Here is a 17,801-nt window from a genome sequence, read left to right on the forward strand (position 1 = left end):
ATAAAAGGCATAGTGTGTGGAAGAATATTGAAATGTGAATGAGCTTTTTTGAAAGCAAGGGTCGATGATAATGAGTTTGAATTGAGGAAGCCATGCTGAAAACCCTATTCAGGGGTTAAAGTGGCTATGAAATGGAATAAAAGTAGTCATACATATCCATTGAACTTGTTTAAATACCTTAAAGATTGCCTAGTTGAAGGTGAAGTTAAACAAATGAATTCATGCGAACAACAACTGGGTATCCATATCGATATACAAAATTTTAAGGAGAGGTATGTTAATCTTTTCAAACAACATTCTAATGTATTTGCCTAGAAACATGAAGACCTTAAACCATGTCACATTGTGATGAATTGAATCCCTGCCAGGATATATTCCTTATGACGTAGAGAAGCTACAGGGGGTTGATAAGGAGGTGAAAACAAATGCTTGGGCTCATGAAGGAGCTCTGTATTGTCCTCCAGCCCACACTGTTCCTATGCCTATTATATTCCATGGCAACATCGTACACAGAGACATCTCTTGCTCATATCTCCATTGGTACTGCCCAACAAAACAGAGGAGAAGGAGAAGATTAAAACAGAAGATATAGCTTTTAGACAATGATTTTGAAGCTCTTCCAACTTTGGAACCAAATGAACGCAGATTTCCTTTGGACCTCATGTGGAAGAGCAATATTAGTAGTTGAAGATATGGAGCTCGAATGTAAGGACACAATTACTTATCATAAAATTATGCAGTTAAAGGAGATCTGTATTGTCCTCCAGATGTTAATCTTTTCAAACAACATTCTAATATATTTTCCTAGAAATATGAAGACCTTAAACCATATCACATTGTTATGAACTGAATCCCTGCCAGGATATATTCCTAGAAATATGGCATGGTATTAGGAAAACAAATAAAAGGCATAGTGTGTGGAAGAATATTGAAATGTGAATGGGCTTTTTTGAAAGCAAGGGTTGATGATAATGAGTTTGAATTGAGGAAGCCATGCCGAAAACCCTATTCGGGGGTTAAAGTGGCTATGAAATGGAATAAAAGTAGTCATACATATCCACTGAACTTGTTTAGATACCTTAAAGATTGCCTAGTTGAAGGTGAAGTTAAACAAATGAATTCATGCGAACAACAACTGGGTATCCATATCGATATACAAAATTTTAAGGAGAGGTATGTTAATCTTTTCAAACAACATTCTAATGTATTTGCCTAGAAATATGAAGACCTTAAACCATGTCACATTGTGATGAACTGAATCCCTGCCAGAATATATTCCTTATGACACAGAGAAGCTACAGGTGGTTGATAAGGAGGTGAAAACAAATGCTTGGGCTCATGAAGGAGCTCTATATTGTCCTCCAGCCCACACTGTTCCTATGCCTATTATATTCCATGGCAACATCGTACACAGAGACATCCCTTGCTCATATCTCCATTGGTACTGCCCAACAAAACAAAGGAGAAGGAGAAGATTAAAACAGAAGATATAGCTTTTAGACAATGATTTTGAAGCTCTTCCAACTTTGGAACCAAATGAACGCAGATTTCCTTTGGACCTCATGTGGAAGAGCAATATTAGTAGTTGAAGATATGGAGCTCGAATGTAAGGACACAATTACTTATCATAAAATTATGCAGTTGAAGGAGATCTGTATTGTCCTCCAGATGTTAATCTTTTCAAACAACATTCTAATGTATTTGCCTAGAAATATGAAGACCTTAAACCATATCACATTGTTATGAACTGAATCCCTGCCAGGATATATTCCTAGAAATATGGCATGGTATTAAGAAAACAAATAAAAGGCATAGTGTGTGGAAGAATATTGAAATTTGAATGGGCTTTTTTGAAAGCAAGGGTCGATGATAATGAGTTTGAATTGAGGAAGCCATGCCGAAAACCCTATTCGGGGGTTAAAGTGGCTATGAAATGGAATAAAAGTAGTCATACATATCCACTGGACTTGTTTAGATACCTTAAAGATTTCCTAGTTGAAGGTGAAGTTAAACAAATGAATTCATGCGAACAACAATTGGGTATCCATATCGATATACAAAATTTTAAGGAGAGGTATGTTAATCTTTTCAAACAACATTCTAATGTATTTGCCTAGAAATATGAAGACCTTAAACCATGTCACATTGTGATGAACTGAATCCCTGCCAAGATATATTCCTTATGACGCAGAGAAGCTACAGGTGGTTGATAAGGAGGTGAAAACAAATGTTTGGGCTCATGAAGGAGCTCTCTATTGTCCTCCAGCCCACACTGTTCCTATGCCTATTATATTCCATGGCAACATCGTACACAGAGACATCTCTTGCTCATATCTCCATTGGTACTGCCCAACAAAACAGAGGAGAAGGAGAAGATTAAAACAGAAGAAATAGCTTTTAGACAATGATTTTGAAGCTCTTCCAACTTTGGAACCAAATGAACGTAGATTTCCTTTGGACCTCATGTGGAAGAGCAATATTAGTAGTTGAATATATGGAGCTCGAATGTAAGAACACAATTACTTACCATAAAATTATGCAGTTGCTAGTTTTTCTAAGGTTATGGTGTTCATGCATGTGCTGTTATACTAATTGTGAAATGGGGGAATTTAGTTGTTTCATACATTGTTTTTATGATCCTTGCAAAACCAAATCCAGTGGAGAAATCAAACAATGTGCGAAGATACAGTTTGTTGTATTTATCATAAGCCTCAATGTTCAATTCAAACTCTGGTGTGATATGAAGACCTTAAACCATATCACATTGTTATCTGAAACTCTATTTTCAACTAGTATGGTAATATTGACTAACCCTGCTTGTGTCACAAATCATATAAAAATGGATTTCAGTTAGCTCCATGGTCCTTGGAGAATAATAATATATACAACTTTCATCCATCATGGCCTCTCAACAGTGCAATTACTTAGCTAATTGCAGACCTATCTTGAAGCATTCTATATGATGCCACTTTTATTACAGGGATGCAAAAATTAGATTTTAGAATGGGAATTATGCTTCAGCGTTATTTTCATTCAAGCAGCATTTGTGCCAGTTATATCTTTTGGACAAATATGGTTATTCTAAATGGTAATGCTGTGTGAAGTAGCATGTGCTAGCATTTTTATTTTTATGATGAAAGCTGCATATTATGTCAGTTTAAACAAGCATAATCTGATTTTCATTCTACATTGCAATTTTTTTTATAGGCATTGAATTGTTTTTCTGCAGAGTATCCAAAAGTATAAATGCCCTAAATAATTGGAGCTAGCAGACAGGAGGGTTCCAGTACATGTCAATCTGATCAGGAGGGATGAAGACTGTCCTGTATGTTTTCATTCCATTGCCCAATTCATGGCGTGCTAATTTTCTAATGTTATGGTTTTCATGCATGTGTTGTTATACTAATTGTGAAATGGGGGAATTTAGTTGTTTCATACATTGTTTTTATGACATTTAAACTTGATAAATATCAAATCACTGTCCTAGATATATTGTCTGTGTGTCAAACGTCAGTGGCTTTGCAGCAGTTGAATTTTTTTTCTATTTGCTTAGGTGGTTCAATGCATGTTCTAAATGTAGGGAAGTCTAAAATTCTGTTGACTGTCATTCAATGCCCTTAGGAAGTTATGTTGTTGGAAAGTTTGATTGGGCTGCATTGAATTAAGCAAGGCTGAAACATTATTGTTGACGTTGTAGCTGTAGTTGTTCTGCATGTTGTTGAATCTCTTTGCAGGTTTGGTTTCATCGTGCCCATATGCTAAGGAGAGGGTCCTCTTGAGAGAATTGAATTTGTTGTCATTCTCCACTGCTAATTCTTCTTGTTTTGGGACAACTTCATATCGGCAATCGCTATTGTTGTCATTGTTATTGCTGAAATTGTTGTGAGAGAGGCTGGAGGACTGGACTTGAGGTAGTCTGTTGCTCTTTCCATTGCCATCCATGGCTTCATCGTTTAAAAAACCATCTATGAAAGGATCATCACTCTCCAACAACCCACTGAAAGAGGCAATTTTGGGCAGTTGCAGTTTGTTTTGCTGATCAATATCAAGCAAAGAAGCCATCACTTCATCTGCACTTGGTGATTCATCTCGTTCTACCCCTTGTACTCTCTGAGAATGACCATTTTTCTTGTAAATTCGGCACAGCACCCAATCATCAAGCTAGAGAACAGAAGTACCATCAAAATCAACAATACCAATTTTAGTTGAATGAATCAATTCCTATTCATAAAGAATCAAAACACAAGAACTGTGAAAAGAAAATCATTCATATTGATCAATATTCAAGAAGACATCACTTTGTAGGGTGTGTTATTTGTATTTACACAATTGATTTTTTTATTCAATCAACTATGCTATTCTTTGTGCTTTTGCTGGGTTCCTTCATCACCACCATCATTGGGAAATTCATTTCCCTCTTGAAGTATGAAACGAGTAGCAATTCCCAATTGATCTCACACTACCACCACAAAGAAGCTAGCAATCCTGATATACAAATTGAACCAGCCATCCTATCAAGCAATCCATGTAGTTCTCAATCTATAGCTTTGATAACCCAAAACTCAAATCTTTTATATTTAATATGCACAGAAATTTTCACATTAATATGTCTGGATCTCATTCTAAGATCTTTACAGATCTGATATAGAGGTAAACCAAATTTTTCATACTACGACAAGCAATATTAGCAAGCCTTGGAGTCTCTCTTATGTAATGTCCTCCTTATTTGATAGAGTTGAAGCTGTATGAGCATCGACTGCACTGAAGGGATCATCCAATAGATAAATTTCAACATCGTTATATACTGCTCTAGCCAACTAAATCCTCTGTTTTTGTCCTCCACTCATATTCAATCTCTCTCCCCAATCTCAGTCATATCTCCATGAGCAAAACTCTCTATATCCTTGTCTAATGCACAAGCTTTTATTGCCTTCTTGTATTGAATTTTGTCTATTGGTTTCCCATAGAGTATGTTATCTCTGACAGTACCACTCTAAATCCAAGCTGTTTGTGCCACGTAAGCAACATTGCCATATACTTCAACCTGCACGTAGTCCAATCAAAAAGTTTATGGAAGAATTTATGTATATAGAAAGCAAAAAAGCTGCATCTACAATCTTGTTGAACTATGAAATGGTTACTTTTGCTCAAGAAGAGTAGTTAATGTTCAACTTACATCTCCTGAAATTTTTGGGATTTCTCCAAGAATTGTATATAGCAGAGCAGATTTCCCTGATCCCACTGAGCCACAAATTGCTACCTTTTCTCCAGTTTTAATGTGCAGATTTATTCCCTTCAATGTTGGCTTTGTCAATGAAGATTCTGGATCCCAGCTGAGTATGGCTTGATGAATTTCGATGGTATACTAGGATCCGACAAGTGCTTTCCTCACAATAGAATCTGGTCTCAGCTCATCATATTGTAAGAACTTGTCCAGACGATCTAAGGAGACTTTAACCTGAATTAATATAGCCAAAACTTCAGGTAGCATTCTCACTGGATCTTGTATCACACGGAATGTTGCAAGCACTGTAAATATGGTTGTGGCAGTTAACGGTGGATCCCTTATGATTTAGGATTGGAGAGTAAAATTTTGAGTTCAAAAGCCGCAGTGCTCAACTGTTGATTAGCTTCTTGGTTGGTGGCTGTGAGGAGCTAAAAGTTTGGTTTGATCTGGTGATTGGAGACATGGTCAGCTGGATTGCATTTGAGTCTTTGAGGAAGCTACTCACTGGAGAACTGTGTTTTAGGGAAAAAACAAATCTATAGCAGAAGCAAAAGAGCATGATATCAGACACCAATATGAGCTTTATTGCAAATTTCTTCTCCGCCTCATTTGCTAGGAGAGTAGCTGTTTGACATTCCTGCCAGCTTCCACGCTCTTTCTCATGATTTTTTCCATTCAAATCAGCCGAGAAATGAAAACTGTGATGATTTTGACCTTGAAATGGCATTATGTAAGCTGCTTCCCTGGGGTTGAATTGTTGCAAGCAAGTTTCATAGAATAATGGATTCTCATGATTTAACTTTTCCATCCAGTTAGCATTCATTAACTGACGCATTTCTTAAAGGAGTGTAATGCCTTCCTAATACAGCTTCCACAGTTTTTGAATACCACAATAACCAAAAACTATTGTTGTAGCGGCACCTCTCAATCTCCATGAATAATGCCTTAGAAATTATTTCACCTTCTTATATTGCTTAAAAGTTAACAGAGAAAGCAGTTGGACAACTTATGTGTAGCTCTACTTCAATTTTATCTCTTGACACAAATAGTGTATAAAACCCTCAAATGCACTGAATTTAGTTAAAATTCAACAGATAGTTGCTAATACTGTGATATCAATTTAACTGCATATGCTTAGTTTTATATCGCCCAGTCCACTCCATCATCATGTGTGGAGAAACTTCTTTGGTAAAACATAAGACTAAACACTTGCTTGTATGTAGAGCATCCTAGAATTAGCTGAATTTTATTTTAATTTCAACAAATCATCAACAATACTGTAACATAAATTTACTGCATATGCTTAGTTTTATATTGACAAGTTTGCCGTGTCACCATGTGCAAAGCAACTTCTACGGAGTAAAACATAAGACTAGACATGTTAGAATTCTGCTTGTGTAAGTTCTTAGCTAAGAGACCACTACAACAAATGCCAAAAATAAAGAAGATCAAACATTATTGAGGCTTGAAAAAGACACAAAAGAGGTGCCCCAATTGAAGACAGTAGGCATAACAGACCATATTATGAAGAATGGGTAGCCCTCTCCACCAACTAAATACTCATAAGAGAAATCAATTTAGGGAAAGCAAGATTCCTTTCCAGCAGTCAGCACTAAGATGTGATTATAATATTGTCTTTTACAAAAACAGTTTCAAGTAAAAAACTACCAAATTGTGAATATAATTACATTTAGTAGTACTAAATGAATAATTACAAAATCCAAGGGATGTGATATAATATGTGCTTAGTGCACATATCAGCTGTACAAACTGGACAAACAGATAGGGTGTCATTCTTGCTAGGGAACTAACTCCTCCTAAGGACCTTCACTCACTAAAGTTTTCAATTTGAATCAAGGCTTCCTTTAACCTACTAAGGACAAACTAATTGTAATCATTGCCTGTTAAATATGGTGTCATAATCTAGTATAGTAATAATCAGAAGACTAGTTTCAGGCACATTAAGAATATAAATGTTTATTCTCTCCTCATTATACTATCGCTGTCGTTGACCATTAGAAAGAAAACTACATCTCATAGTACATAAACTGATGAACCTCATTTTGCAAATCTACCAATCTAATCAAGAGCATGCATGCTTTAAACTGTATAATCAGCATTCATAAGTTCTCAGTGACATCCATAGCTTGAAATAGATAAACACCACTGTGCTACAAGACCGAATAAGTCTGTCACTTTGAATCACTAAACCTTATAAACCATAACCGAAAAAGATGCCATACATGACCACAAATTCTACCTAATCTTGACATCTAAGTAAACCACTGTGAAGGCAATTATATTATTCGTGTTAAAATCAAAGAAATGCCATCTTAGACCTGCCCATCTGCTGTAGCATCTATATCTTTCTTGCTTTTTACTAAAGCCCTTTTTCTAGTATCAATGTCAAGTTTCTCCAAGTCCCCAACTATTGCAAGATAGCCATACAGTACCCTCTTTTTCAGCTTAGTTTTTTCATTAGTCTCTACTAACTCTGGATTCTCTTCACCATTTTCTTGATTCACAGTTGAAGAATGAACTCATAGCCAATCTTTCCGCCCATGATTTTTACTTTCAAAATATTTGATTAGCTGCTCTGCCTCTTGTAAACCAGCAGAAGAGGGAGAGAATTTTACAATTATTGTGCCTTGATGGCCATCTCTTCCATATACTGCCTTTGACTTTCCACCAGTAAACCCAAGCAGTGACCAACAACAAGAATCTTACAAACAAATATCATAAATCCCCGGATAGAATATCATCCAAATATTTTGGGGGCCATAGCTTATCAAGGTAATTCAAGACAAGCAGCAGAAATGTTAAATATCTAAACATTTATAAAATAAACAATAGAATTGAAGTATCAGTTTAGATACACAAGCTTCAGCCATCTAAAACAAAATGTTAAGAATACCATGTTAAGTTGCTTGCAATTAGTTAAACATAACCAGGCCTATATAGATCTATTGAGGCTTAAAAGCCAAAGGAGAAAACCTTCCACTTCAATGCCCAAAACACTGAACTCTCTACAAACATTCAACATTCAAACCTTAAGTTGTCCAGCTTTGACCAGAGGAAATAAAGCAATGATTAAATAGTAAACAATCTGAATTGTAAGACGGGGAGTTGAGGAACATGGAAACAAGTTGAAAGAACAAATATAACATCTGTAACACATATATAATCAATGTGTGCACATTACAAACATTAAACTGATCAGTGCCACCAATACTGTCATTATCAGTCCTATGGCTCATCACAAATATGTTGATGAATCCTACCAAGCACTACACCAAAGCTACAGACATTAATCCTCATCAATCTATGTAATATCCTCCTGAACCACATACCACAGTTTTGCTAGTTCCTTCAAAGTCCTCTGAGATTGAAGCCAACAGATATTGTGCACAGAATCTAACTTCTCTACTCTCTTCAAATGAAGTATGCTACCTTCAACAGAGGATGAATCCCCAATTGGACCAATACATCTTAACATTAGATGTACTAGCAATTTGGGTAATAGACAAATGGTAAACTGAATGCTTTTAAACCCTTCCTGACACATCCTCCAATCAAATTAGAGAGTCATAGACGATGGTCATCAAGCAATCCTACCTAAAATCCATAGTTTGCAGCAGTCACTAAGTTTCACAGAACATAGGAGATAATATTAAAGCACACTGCCATCATCAATTGTGAATATCTTCACAATGCCAAAGCCCAAAACCCAAACCCCTCCCTCTCAATTAGCAATACAAGGCACCCACCACAGTGTTGCTAGTTCATTCAAAAGTCTTCTGAGAATTAAGCTGAAGGACGCTGAGCACAGAATCTAAGTTATCTTACTCTCTTTAAATGAAGTATACTACCTTTAACAGAGGGTGAAGTGAAAGCCGTAAAGCCTACTTGAAGACATGTATATTTAGAGATTGCCAGAAGCTGCTTTACAACAAAAGATTATTTATTAAAAAAAAACAGCGAGGGCTAATACTATGGGAACTGAAAATCCCCTGTAATAACCACTGTCGGACATCCTAATTAAAATTAAAACATAAGACTAAACACTTGCTTGTATGTAGAGCATCCTAGAATTAGCTAAATTTTATTTTAATTTCAACAAATCATCATCAATACTGTAACATAAATTTACTGCATATGCTTAGTTTTATGTTGACAAGTTTGACGTGTCACAATGTGCAAAGCAACTTCTACGAAGTAAAACATAAGACTAGACATGTTAGGATTCTGCTTGTGTAAGTTCTTAGCTAAGAGACCACTACAACAAATGCCAAAAATAAAGAAGATCAAACATTATTGAGGCTTGAAAAAGACACAAAAGAGGTGCCCCAATTGAAGACAGTAGGCATAACAGACCATATTATGAAGAATGGGTAGCCCTCTCCACCAGCTAAATACTCATAAGAGAAATCAATTTAGGGAAAGCAAGATTCCTTTTCAGCAGTCAGCACTAAGATGTGATTATAATATTGTCTTTTACAAAAACAGTTTCAAGTAAAAAACTACCAAATTGTGAATATAATGACATTTAGTAGTACTAAATGAATAATTACAAAATCCAAGGGATGTGATATAATATGTGCTTAGTGCATATATCAGCTGTACAAACTGGACAAACAGATAGGGTGTCATTCTTGCTAGGGAACTAACTCCTCCTAAGGACCTTCACTCACTAAAGTTTTCAATTTGAATCAAGGCTTCCTTTAACCTACTAAGGACAAACTAATTGTAATCATTGCCTGTTAAATATGGTGTCATAATCTAGTATAGTAATAATCAGAAGACTAGTTTCAGGCACTTTAAGAATATAAATGTTTATTCTCTCCTCATTATACTATCGCTGTCGTTGACCATTAGAAAGAAAACTACATCTCATAGTACATAAACTGATGAACCTCATTTTGCAAATCTACCAATCTAATCAAGAGCATGCATGCTTTAAACTGTATAATCAGCATTCATAAGTTCTCAGTGACATCCATAGCTTGAAATAGATAAACACCACTGTGCTACAAGACCGAATAAGTCTGTCACTTTGAATCACTAAACCTTATAAACCATAACCGAAAAAGATGCCATACATGACCACAAATTCTACCTAATCTTGACATCTAAGTAAACCACTGTGAAGGCAATTATATTATTCGTGTTAAAATCAAAGAAATGCCATCTTAGACCTGCCCATCTGCTGTAGCATCTATATCTTTCTTGCTTTTTACTAAAGCCCTTTTTCTAGTATCAATGTCAAGTTTCTCCAAGTCCCCAACTATTGCAAGATAGTCATACAGTACCCTCTTTTTCAGCTTAGTTTTTTCATCAGTCTCTAGTAACTCTGGATTCTCTTCACCATTTTCTTGATTCACAGTTGAAGAATGAACTCATAGCCAATCTTTCCGCCCATGATTTTTACTTTCAAAATATTTGATTAGCTGCTCTGCCTCTTGTAAACCAGCAGAAGAGGGAGAGAATTTTACAATTATGGTGCCTTGATGGCCACCTCTTCCATATACTGCCTTTGACTTTCCACCAGTAAACCCAAGCAGTGACCAACAACAAGAATCTTACAAACAAATATCATAAATCCCCGGATAGAATATCATCCAAATATTTCGGGGGCCATAGCTTATCAAGGCAATTCAAGACAAGCAGCAGAAATGTTAAATATCTAAACATTTATAAAATAAACAATAGAATTGAAGTATCAGTTTAGATACACAAGCTTCAGCCATCTAAAACAAAATGTTAAGAATACCAGGTTAAGTTGCTTGCAATTAGTTAAACATAACCAGGCCTATATAGATCTATTGAGGCTTAAAAGCCAAAGGAGAAAACCTTCCACTTCAACGCCCAAAACACTGAACTCTCTACAAACATTCAACATTCAAACCTTAAGTTGTCCAGCTTTGACCAGAGGAAATAAAGCAATGATTAAATAGTAAACAATCTGAATTGTAAGACGGGAGTTGAGGAACATGGAAACAAGTTGAAAGAACAAATATAACATCTGTAACACATATATAATCAATGTGTGCACATTACAAACATTAAACTGATCAGTGCCACCAACACTGTCATTATCAGTCCTATGGCTCATCACAAATATGTTGATGAACCCTACCAAGCACTACACCAAAGCTACAGACATTAATCCTCATCAATCTATGTAATATCCTCCTGAACCACATACCACAGTGTTGCTAGTTCCTTCAAAGTCCTCTGAGATTGAAGCCAACAGATATTGTGCACAGAATCTAACTTCTCTACTCTCTTCAAATGAAGTATGCTACCTTCAACAGAGGATGAATCCCCAATTGGACCAATACATCTTAACATTAGATGTACTAGCAATTTGGGTAATAGACAAATGGTAAACTGAATGCTTTTAAACCCATCCTGACACATCCTCCAATCAAATTAGAGAGTCATAGACGATGGTCATCAAGCAATCCTACCTAAAATCCATAGTTTGCAGCAGTCACTAAGTTTCACAGAACATAGGAGATAATATTAAAGCACACTGCCATCATCAATTGTGAATATCTTCACAATGCCAAAGCCCAAAACCCAAACCCCTCCCTCTCAATTAGCAATACAAGGCACCCACCACAGTGTTGCTAGTTCATTCAAAAGTCTTCTGAGAATTAAGCTGAAGGACGCTGAGCACAGAATCTAAGTTATCTTACTCTCTTAAAATGAAGTATACTACCTTTAACAGAGGGTGAAGTGAAAGCCTTAAAGCCTACTTGAAGACATGTATATTTAGAGATTGCCAGAAGCTGCTTTACAACAAAAGATTATTTATTAAAAAAAAACAGCGAGGGCTAATACTATGGGAACTGAAAATCCCCTGTAATAACCACTGTCGGACATCCTAATTAAAATTATTTTTCCTGTTTACTGAAGCCTTAGCCTACAAACTATGTGCTTCTACCTGCAACTTCAAAAATATCAGTATTAGAAAATGATAGCACTGAATGATATCCAATAAAAAGAGTTACAATCCATATTAGAAACCATAAATCCATGCTTAATGCTGTGATTGCATTGATAGCAACACAAGCAATTTGATAAATACAAGCACTGCACTTTGATTTTGGCAGTCGATAATAATATTACCAAGACAAGCAGCAGAAATGTTAAATATCTAAACATTTATAAAATAAACAATAGAATTGAAGTATCAGTTTAGATACACAAGCTTCAGCCATCTAAAACAAAATGTTAAGAATACCATGTTAAGTTGCTTGCAATTAGTTAAACATAACCAGGCCTATATAGATCTATTGAGGCTTAAAAGCCAAAGGAGAAAACCTTCCACTTCAATGCCCAAAACACTGAACTCTCTACAAACATTCAACATTCAAACCTTAAGTTGTCCAGCTTTGACCAGAGGAAATAAAGCAATGATTAAATAGTAAACAATCTAAATTGTAAGACGGGGAGTTGAGGAACATGGAAACAAGTTGAAAGAACAAATATAACATCTGTAACACATATATAATCAATGTGTGCACATTACAAACATTAAACTGATCAGTGCCACCAATACTGTCATTATCAGTCCTATGGCTCATCACAAATATGTTGATGAACCCTACCAAGCACTACACCAAAGCTACAGACATTAATCCTCATCAATCTATGTAATATCCTCCTGAACCACATACCACAGTGTTGCTAGTTCCTTCAAAGTCCTCTGAGATTGAAGCCAACAGATATTGTGCACAGAATCTAACTTCTCTACTCTCTTCAAATGAAGTATGCTACCTTCAACAGAGGATGAATCCCCAATTGGACCAATACATCTTAACATTAGATGTACTAGCAATTTGGGTAATAGACAAATGGTAAACTGAATGCTTTTAAACCCATCCTGACACATCCTCCAATCAAATTAGAGAGTCATAGACGATGGTCATCAAGCAATCCTACCTAAAATCCATAGTTTGCAGCAGTCACTAAGTTTCACAGAACATAGGAGATAATATTAAAGCACACTGCCATCATCAATTGTGAATATCTTCACAATGCCAAAGCCCAAAACCCAAACCCCTCCCTCTCAATTAGCAATACAAGGCACCCACCACAGTGTTGCTAGTTCGTTCATTCAAAGTCTTCTGAGAATTAAGCTGAAGGACGCTGAGAACAGAATCGAAGTTATCTTACTCTCTTTAAATGAAGTATACTACCTTTAACAGAGGGTGAAGTGAAAGCCTTAAAGCCTACTTGAAGACATGTATATTTAGAGATTGCCAGAAGCTGCTTTACAACAAAAGATTATTTATTAAAAAAAAACAGCGAGGGCTAATACTATGGGAACTGAAAATCCGCTGTAATAACCACTGTCGGACATCCTAATTAAAATTATTTTTCCTGTTTACTGAAGCCTTAGCCTACAAACTATGTGCTTCTACCTGCAACTTCAAAAATATCAGTATCTTTCCCGGGAGGCTTTGCCACTAAATCAGCAAGGCCGCGATGGACATCAGGGAAGGACTCAAAAGGAATAGAAGATGACATCCATGAGAAAGAGGAAAAGAAAATGAAGAAACAGTACCTCGCAGACCAGTTCTCACGTTCTGAGCTCCAAATCTCTGTCCAAGCTCCACCGGATAAGCCTGAAACAATCGATTTCAGACGCTTCTTGGATATAAGTAAAAATGAAACCTCGTTAGGGTTTCAAAGAACTTAGTTGTTCGAGCCTTCAAACCCTAGTTCAACCGAACCGTCCATTAAATCGATGGTCTAAATTAAGCACTCATTTTTTTATTTGGAAAATTTTATATTTTTATAAAAATTAATTGTGAATGCATTATGGTTGGATGGTAAAAAGTAGTGTTTATTCACATGGAATATGATTACTGCCTTTGATTGGTTAAAAGGTTATCTTTCTTGCAGGTAAGAAAACATGTTAGCGTAAATTCGAAAAATATTTAGTGAAGAGAAAATTTACCCCTCACATATATTAAGTTAAATGGTTCAAAACAAATTCTAATTAATAATATTATTATACATGAAAATCTTTGAAAAGCTAAAACCATAATCATAAATATTATAAATTATTTTTTATTTAAAAAAAATAAAATTCTATTTATACTTTATCTATTTATGATAAATAGTTTAAAATTTATTTTCATGCAACATTTTTGTTTCTACAATTAAATTAGAGCTTCTTAGGCAACATTCTTTCATTCTTGCGAAATTTAGATTTATTTGTTAAAATGGTTTTTGTACACCTTGGGTTGGTTCATTACCTCGAAACATCTTGAATACAACTTAGCTTATTGTGCATACAACATTGTCACCTCTTAAGTTTGTATGAATCGCAAATTGATAAATTAAAGCCAATGGCTTTGGGAGTTGCAACATTCTTGTTGTAATACTAGAGCTCATCACTTTTTGGCATCATTATCGGGGAGGTGTCCAAGTAGGTGTTGTTTATGCTTAGAGTTGCTTTCTTTTCCCACTTTATTTCCTGAAAAAAAAAAAAAAAAAAAAAAAATGCTTTGCATCAATTTTTGTTTGTCTCGAAAGATCCAAAACAAAAAAGAAAACACAAAAAAACACATATTTATTTCATGCCTCATAGGGTTAAGGATAACTTAAGGAAATTTCTGCCAAAAACCCCCCACTCCTACAAGCAGTCAATCATCACTCTTCTTTGGTGATTGTGGGCCCCCTACTCTAACCACGGAGGAATTGGAGAATCCTTTAGGTGAGCAACTAGATATCTTTGAAGAACCCATAGGGGAGGAAGAACCTACATCACCTACCCAAAAGATGGTTGAAAACAGGCAGCCTAAGCTCTTTCCTATTAGAGAAACCAATGGGGAGGCTAGAATGAAGAACATAAGCCCCATTTCTCTCCCACACTTCCATGGTCTAGTTTTCAAAGACCTTGATACATTCATGTTCGAGTTTTTTGTGGTTTATAAAACATATGATTACACTTCTGATGAGTAGAAGTTGAAGTTGTTTCCCTCCACTCTCAAGGATGCAACCCTGCGTTGGTTCATGGGTTTGGAAGGAGGCAACATCACCACTTGGGCTCAAATGCAGCAAGCCTTCAATGAGAAGTACAAAGACTATTGCAGGTCAAAGGATACCAGGGAAGAAGTCTTTAGGATGACTTAGGGGATAGATGAGTCCTTAGAAGACTATGAGGAGAGGTTTCAACTCAGCTATAGGAGAGCCAAATACACCCTTGATTCAGTATCAGTAAAGCTTGTATTATTCAGAGGGGTTAAGGACATGGGGTCTTCACTGGGGGAGCAATACCATACCACGTGGGTTCATATTGGGGGATATATATTAAGGAAAAAATGACAAAATATATTGAGCATATAATAGGGGGTAAAGGGTTTTAATGTTGATAGGTATAAAAAAATGGACCTCAAATTTAATGAAAATATATAAAGGGGTATAAAAAATGCTAATGAAAAATTGGAAACCTACAATATCTAGTGAAAGTAGGGGTTTTTTAAATTAGTAAGATGTATTGGGTTCGTATTGGTAGGGGTTTAAATTATGTGATTTTTAGAGGTATTTTCTAATATGTAGTCAAATTAAGAGTATTGTTTAGTATGCCACGAACACACGTGTTATGTTAGAGGTTCATTGAATGAAGCCCTCGTGGTTAGGGATGAGCCAATGGAAACCCTTAATACATTGTCCAGTGGAAACATTTACTAGTTGAATTATGATGACATCGAAACATTGTTTAAGAATCACTTTAGGGTTGCAAGGAAACGAGGTAGATCTAGTCAAGCCCTGGAAAATTCTTCTCCTGCTACCTCAGTTATCAAACATGAAATAGGGAGTATGTTGGAAGATTTCAAGAGTGAAATGTTATACACCTTTTCCTTACAAATGGACACCATGCAGATTAGGAAGAAATAAGAGGAGGCAGAAAGGGCACTAGTTGTCTTTTGCTCCAAATGTACCAAAAGGCACCCTAGGAATGAATGTCCATTAAATGTGATAGAGGTTTTCCTAGTATGTGATGAGAACCATGCAACTGATAAGTGTCCATCTCTTCTAGGATTGAAGGTTGTGTATTAAGGGGCTAAGAGAAGTGCAAAACAAATTTGTTTCATCAACCAAAGGAGGCCACAAGGCCCTTGGCCATATCAACAAGGCATGCAAGGTGCACACTATCCTTCTTTAAATCCAAATCAGAGTGCACCCTTTCAACCTTGGTATCCTCCAACCCACTCACCTTAGTCCATGCCTTCTCATTGGTCCTATCCTCCTTAATATCCTCTTCAGCCTATCAATCCACCCTTCCATCCATATCAATCTCAACTTCCTCAATGGGGCAACCCTTCACAAGGATGGAGGCCTTAGGCAACCTAACCACCTGTCTTAATGTCTCCTCAAGCACAACTACCCCACAATAATCCACCCAAGTAACCTTAGATGCCTGCCTAACCCAATCCGAACCCAAACAACAAGCAAACCTAGCAGGTCTATAGTGGGAAAATATCTTATCCTGCCTATGTTGTGGAGATCCAAGAAATCAACCTTAGGTCTAGGAAGGTACTTTAAGATTATCACCCACCTTCTCCATCTGAAGATCTTGAAGAAGAGGAGGAAGATAATGCCCCTCAGGCCAATATACGTCCCTATCCTGAAAGGTTGTTCCAACCTAAAGTCCACACCCCATAAGAGGCTAAACTTCTGGGAGAATTGAAGAACTTGTGTGTTAAAATACCCCTTCTCCAGGCCATCAAAGATGTCCCCATCTATAACAAGCTTATCATGGAAGATTGTTTCAAGAGGACTGGAAGAAGAAAGAAGAGATGATCCCACTATTATTGTGGTTGGGTAGTTGGATGATCTAATGATTACGGTCATCTCCCTAAAGTATCTGGATCCCAGTAGTGGATGTACACATTAACAATGTTGTAGTCCCTGACACACTGATTGACCTTGGGGTTGCGATCAATGTCATGACCTCCAATGAGCCTTGAGAAGACCACCATGGTCCTGCAGCTTGTAGACAAGTCCACAATAGCCCCTGAGGGTGTTATTGATGATGTGATGATCTCCATTGATTCATGGGAGTACCCCACAAATTTCCTTGTACTCCAACCCAAAACCAATTTTAATGGGTATCCTCTCATTTTAGGGAGACCTTGGTTAGCTATTGTTGATGCTTACATTAATTGCAGGGTTGGAAACATGACAATTAAAAATGGGTGGCTCACAAAGCAACTTGGATTATATCCCTTGCTCAACCCCTTGTTGAGCATGACTTACCTATGTGGGTAGAGGAAGAAGAAGAGGAAGATTTTTATTAGTCATCCCCCTACCCAATCTATACATTAGACACCATTGTAGGAAGCAGGTAGCTAGATGAGGATGACCTTATTGACAACCTTCTACAAAACTAACCTCCTGCTTCCATGTCAATTGATGAGATATTAGAAGAATCCTTAGGGCAACCTGAGAACCACCCAAGGGCCGAACTATTCATTGTTGGTTCTTATCAATATCATGCTAAGATTATGGAAATCAGTCCATCTAAAACCCTGAAAATCAATCCTTCCCTCTC

The sequence above is a fragment of the Pinus tabuliformis genome, chromosome 1_2 (genome assembly GCF_031772625.1).
Source record: "Pinus tabuliformis cultivar Carrire ecotype Pingquan chromosome 1_2, CPIR1, whole genome shotgun sequence".
Taxonomy (NCBI): Eukaryota; Viridiplantae; Streptophyta; class Pinopsida; order Pinales; family Pinaceae; genus Pinus; species Pinus tabuliformis.